This window comes from Fukomys damarensis, unplaced genomic scaffold (assembly GCF_012274545.1).
Source record: "Fukomys damarensis isolate Sample0158 unplaced genomic scaffold, DMR_v1.0_HiC HiC_scaffold_11, whole genome shotgun sequence".
Classification (NCBI taxonomy): domain Eukaryota; kingdom Metazoa; phylum Chordata; class Mammalia; order Rodentia; family Bathyergidae; genus Fukomys; species Fukomys damarensis.
In genome coordinates, this window is record NW_022900923.1 from 27,317,149 (window position 1) to 27,323,530 (window position 6,382).

Consider the following 6,382-nt stretch of genomic DNA (forward strand, 5'->3'; position numbering starts at 1 on the left):
AACAGCATTGTACTTGAAAAAGAAAAAGAAAAGAAAAGATAAAACCAGACCTGGTGATCAGTGGAATAGAATAGAAGATGCAGAATCAACTCCAAGCAAATTCAGTTACCCTATCTTTGACAAAAGGGTCAAACACCTTCACTGGTTCACTGGAAGAAAGATGGTCTCTTTAATAAATAATGCTGGGAAAACTGACTTTATACACGCCAAAGATTGAACCTAAACCCATATCTCTCACCATGCACTAAAGTAAAATTGAAATGGATCAAAGATCTAAATATAAAACAGAAACAATCTACTGAAATATAGAAGAGATAAAACTCGAGGACACAGGTTTAAGCAAAAACTTTATGAATAAAACCCCAATTACACAGGGAATATTACAAAGAATCAAAAACTGGGATCACATCAAATTTAAAAGTTTTTGAACAACAAAAAAAGCCACCAAGAGAGTGAAGAAACAATATACAGAATGGGAAAAGAAATTTAACAGGTATTCCTCAGACAAAGGACTAATATCTTGAATATATAAAGAACTAAAAAAGCAGACATCCCCTAAATTCAAAGATCCAATCCAAAAATGGGCGCTGCAATGAATAGACATTTCTCAGATGAAGAACTACAAACAGCAGATAAATATATGGAAAAATGTTCAACGTCACTGGTCATTCATTCAATGCAAATTAAAACAACCTTGAGATTCTGTCTCATCAATCAACCAATAACAAATGTTGGCAGGGCTGTGGGAGAAAAGGAGACCTTTTCAACTGTTGGTGGGATTGTAGACTGGTGCAACCACTGTAGATTACATGGAGATTTCTCAAAAATCTAAAACTAGAGCTTTCATTTGACCCAGATATCCCCCTTCTTGGTATCTTCCAAAAGAATTAAAGTCATCAGGGGCCAGGGATTTAGTTCAGTGGCACCATGCCTGCCTCACAAGTGCAAGGTCCTGAGTTCAATTCCCAGTACCAAAAAAAGAATTAAAAGCATCATATCACAGTGATATATGGACACACATGTTCATAGAAGAACAGTTTGTAATAGCTAAATCATGGAAATGGCCCAGGTGCCCATCAAACAATGAGATGAATGGATAAAGATTTTTTTAATGCTGAGGAATGGAGTACAATAGAGTACTTTAACTCTGCCATAGAGGATGAACTTGAGTCATTTGTAGATAAACAGGTACACTTTAAGAACGTAGTTGTAATCGCTTCTCGGCCTTTTGGCTAAGATCAAGTGAAGAACGTAGTTGTAAGTGAAATAAATCAGGCATACAAGGTTAAATATTTCATTGTTTCTCTTGTGTGAGAAACCCAAAGGTAAATCAGGAGTATAATGGAGGACTGATATTGGGAAGTAGGAAGAACATGTTCAAATGGGAAGGGGAACAAAAGAAGGGGACAGGGAAGAGAAAGAAGGGAAAGGGATTAAAAAGAAGAATGGGGGCCGGGGATTTAGCTCAGCGGTTCCAGTGCCTGCCTTGCAAGTGCAAGGACCAGAGTTCGATCCCCGGTACCAAAAAAATAAAAAAAAACAGAAGAATGGCAGGAAAAATACGGAAATAAAGCTTGTGAAAATGAGAAAGGGAAAAAGGATTGAAGGGGGGAGGCAAATGGGGGAAAAAAGAAGATATATTATGTACAGGTACAAATTCCCTATGATGAATGTGATATTATGTATGGCAAATACACACTAATAAAATTTTTAAAATAATTTTGAGCAGACGGCATTTGAGTTCTTGAATTATTTTCTCTGCCTAACAGCAGAGCTTCCTAAAAGAACTGAAAAGAAATCAACTGTGAGTCCACTGGCTGGATGCAGTGAGGGAAGATTGATTCTATCATCAGAGAAACTAAGTCTGAACATCACACTTGAGTAGGCATTGTCACAAAACTATTTTATCTCTTATCCATTCTCCTGAGAGCCCATTAGTCTTTCCAGAAAGTCATCAGTTCTCTTGTAAGTGCTATTTTCTCCCACTCCTTCCCCCATTAAGCTGGTATATAGGTCAAAAGTTCTAGCTGAGTCTTTAAAGGCACTCTAGGTAAGTGACTAAAGCTGCCTTTTTTCTTGCTAATCCTTTTTATTATTTTAATTTTCAGGCTGCCAAGTGCTGACTCTAAGAGCGTAGGGGAAAAGTTTTTTTCCTTCCGGATAGTTGTAAATTGGCCACCTTTCTACATTTTGTCTTCTTGGCCCGGGGATTTGGCTCACTGATTCCACAGCCTGCTTCAGAAGCACAAGGGCCAAAGTTCAATCACCGGTACCAAAAAAATAAATAAATAAATACATTTTGTCTTCTCTCTAGAGCTCTCCTGAGTCCTTTAACCCATCGCTATGGTTAAATGTCTTTATTCCTGATGGCCTCAACCCTTAACTTGGATTCCACTATCAGCAATCTCATAGAAACTCCTATCACCTAAAATCTCCAGCCACCCACTGCTCTCAGGCCTATATCAGCTCTATCTGGATCACCTTTAGTTGTCACTTTTTGTGTGCTGGTTCCCAGCTTAATGACTGTTAAGGTGGCTTTCTGTAAATCCACACTATTTACCTTAAAAAGGACCAAACTGCTGCCCAGTAATCCTCCTGGCCATTTTGTTCTGATTTGTGAGTGTGTGTGTGTGTGTGTGTGTGTGTGTGTGTGTGTGTGTGTGTGTGTTTCGCTGGGGACCTAACGTAGGGCCTTCTCAGTGAGCTACACTGCCAATCTTTTTTTTTTTTTAATTTTGAAACAGGGTCTTACTAAAACACCAGGTGGCCCAGGGCTCAAATTTGCAATCCTCCTGTCTAGGTGTCGCAGAGTCCTGGGATTACAGATAGGTTGTATGATTCTTTAACATCATCTATACTAGGAATAATATTTAAAAAATTGTAACTGATAACACAGAGGCACCAACCTTGAAAGGATAGTGAGCACTAGAGCAGGGTCTGAGAGAGAGGCATTTAACCTCAGATTGCTGACCGAGAGTCTGAGTGTGCCAAGAGGCTGAGGTTGCCGGAGCAGCAGGTGATTCCACTGATAGAACCAAGTGTCAATATGTTAGCAACAAATTCAATGGAACCATCTGAGCCAAGTAAATAATTGCACTACTCCAAACTACATTTTCAAATAACCGTCTCTCTCTTTTTCTCCATGCAACACCATCCTTCCTATGTAGTTTTTTCAACATATCAGTTATTTAATTAGGTTCTTAGTAAGAAATTCAGAACTCTAATGTGTGAGGGTACATGCCATTTGTCAGAGCATGTGTCCCCATGGCTGAAGAACAGCTTTGATGTTGGGTAAAATCTGTGAGTCCACTGCTTTCCGGCTGACCTTGTGCTGCTCTGACATCCGGTATCTCTTTCTCGGTGTTGAAGATCTCACCCTCCTGGTGTCCGGGCTTCCTCAGCTTCTTCTTGAAGTAAAAACATCAGTGAAGTGCTTGGGGATTTTCACGTTGTTGGTATGAACTTTTGTGGAGGTGGGGATGACAAAGTTCTGGTATGTTCTATGCAGAGGAACGCGATTAAGGTTAAGGAGGCCCAGTCACAAATAGCAAGCCACTGGCCTGCTGCTTAAGGGAAACCACTCTTGCCTCGGTGGCACCCAGTGAAAATGGTCAAGCTGGCGCCCAGAGTGATGCTAGCTGGCGGTTTCCTCACGTGCTGACTGAAGGGTTTTTTGCTGTGGCTCAACAGCTTTCGGGGCACATCTTCAGCTGGGTAGTATCTAGATATTTTGAAGCTTAACCACCCCGGCACTGCCGTTCTTATCACCACCAACTGGTTCTGTGACAATAGCAAGAAGGTTTTCCTTTTTCCTCTCAACCCTGGATTTAGCAGCTGAGTACTTCCTCTTGTACAAAGCCTTTCTGGAGTACATAGCAGATCGGGAGTATCTACCAATTCCTCCAACCAGGACAGGGTTTCGGCGGCAGTGGGACTGCCCCTTCTTGGACTTTTTAGGCTTCACCTTATCCTTTTTTAACTGTGCCAGTGGCATGAGCGTTCTTGGCTTGAGAAACTTCTCTTTAGTATTGGGCTTCTCCACTTTTTCCCCTGCCATCTTGCAAGATGGGAAAGAGAACTAAATTCCCGGCTTCCGGTCGATAAGCAATCTATTCTTTCTATTTATTGACCCAAAAAATATTTATGAAGCACCAGGCAGCTATACATACATACATACATATACACAGTGATAAGAACTGTGATAAAAAGAAAAGGAGGGAAGAGGAGCTTAAGACCACAGAAATCGGGTTCAGTTTTAAAGTGGGGTCCATGAAGATGAAACATGAGTGTCCCAGTTGGCTGGGAGGACAGTTCAGGACACCGGGAAGAGAGCTGGGGATTTGGCTCATTGGCTCCACCGCCTACATCGCAAGTGCAAGGGCCCGAGTTTGATCCCCAGGACCAAAAACAAAAGAAAGAACACCGGGAAGAGGCCACGAAGAAGCTTAGGCTGTTGGGACTTCCACCCCAAAGATGATTTAACCTCCAACTCGTTTTAGATAGAGGTCACAATTATTGTAAATAATCCCTTCAATTTTTCTCCGTTCTGCTTTTAAAGGATCTTTATATGTACTTTTCTGTCTTCCTTTGCATCTTAAATGGATTTCTTTTCCTTCTTTCCTGACCTGCTTTCCCATCTTTCTCAAGGATTAGACTTTTGTCCTTTTTTGTCTGGCTTATTTCACTGAACGTAATATGTTTAAGACTCATTCATGTTTCAGCATATATCAGAATACCATTCCTTTATAGCTGAAAATATTCCATCATGTATGTGCAGCATGATGTTTACCCAACATCTGCGTTGGACACTTGGGTTGTTTCCACTTTTGGCTGTGGTGAATAATGTTATGAACATGATATATGCATACCTACTTGAATCCCTGCCTTGATGAATCCTATAGTAATTTTACATTAAACTACTTGAGGAAGAGCCAGACTGTCTTCCAGTGCAGCTGTATCATTTACATTCTCACCAGCAACTCCCAGGGTTCCAATTTCTCCATATCCTCACCAACAGCTGTTCTTCTTTTTTTAGTAATAGCCATCTTCATGAGCGTGAAGTGGTGTCTCTTTGTGGTTTGGGTTTGCATTTCCCTAATAATCAGTGATGCTGAGCACTTTTTCATGTGTTTGTTGGCCATTGGATATTTCTTTGGAGAAATGTCTATTCTGGTCCTTTTCATTTTACATTTTTAATTGGGTTACTTCCTTTTTGTTATTGACTTGTTAGTGCCCTATGTTTATTTTGGATATTAATCCCTTATCAGATATGTGACTTGTAAGACATGGGTTGCCTGTTTACTTACTTGATGGTATCTTTTAAACATTCTGATAAGGTTCTATTTACTTTCCCTTGTTGCCCATGGTTTGGGTGTAATCGCCAAGAAATCATTGCTAACTCTAATGTGATAATCTAATGTGATAATCTGCTCAAATAATAAGTAGTACCACATGCTTGTAATTCCAGAACTCTAGAGACCAGGGTAAGAGAACTGAAAATTTGAGACCTGCCTGAGCTACATTAGGGAGTTCAAGACCAGCCTGTAATACAGAGCAAGACTGTCTCCAAACACTAAATAAATAAATAAATTCTCATTTTTAAGTTTAATTTATTCTATCTATAAATTTAATGATTTCTAATACATAGAAACAGTTGGGCCGGGGATTTAGCTCAGCGGTTTGGTGGCCTGCCTTGAAAGCACAAAGACCCAAGTTCAATCCCCGATACCAAAAAAAAAAAGAAAGAAACCGTTAATGTTTAGCCAGGCCTGGTGGCGCATGCCTGTAATCCCAGCACTCGGAAGGCTGAGGCAGGAGGATCTCTGTGAGTTCAAGACCAGCCTGGGCCACATAGTGAGTTCCAGGTCAGTCTCTCAACTACATAGTGAGACCCCTCTAAAAAAAAAAAGAAAGAAACCGTTAATGTTTAGCCAGGCCTGGTGGCGCATGCCTGTAATCCCAGCACTCGGAAGGCTGAGGCAGGAGGATCTCTGTGAGTTCAAGACCAGCCTGGGCCACATAGTGAGTTCCAGGTCAGTCTCTCAACTACATAGTGAGACCCCTCTAAAAAAAAAAAGAAAAAGAAAAAAAAGAAACAGTTCATGTTTAAGGAGACACAATGCTAATTGCCCTATATGATCATTATAGAATGCATATGTGTAATAAATTTTTTATACTGTACTCCACCAATAAGTACAAATATTATGTCAATAAAATCCTAATTATTTTAAACATAAAAAAGCATTTTATTTGTAATTACTTTCAGAGAATTAAACACTAAAATTTTTTAACTATGCTTTTAAATTTTACATAATCTATACAAATACTTCAGTTGTCTGACAGAGTAGATTTTTAAGTCAAAAAGGTACAATCTATCTAAATA

General features: G+C 39.9%; 1 pseudogene; it reads right to left on the reverse strand.

Moving 5' to 3' along the window:
- Positions 1 to 3,212: 3,212 nt before the first annotated feature.
- On the reverse strand, positions 3,213 to 4,057 carry LOC104867406 (annotated as a pseudogene).
- Positions 4,058 to 6,382: the final 2,325 nt, after the last annotated feature.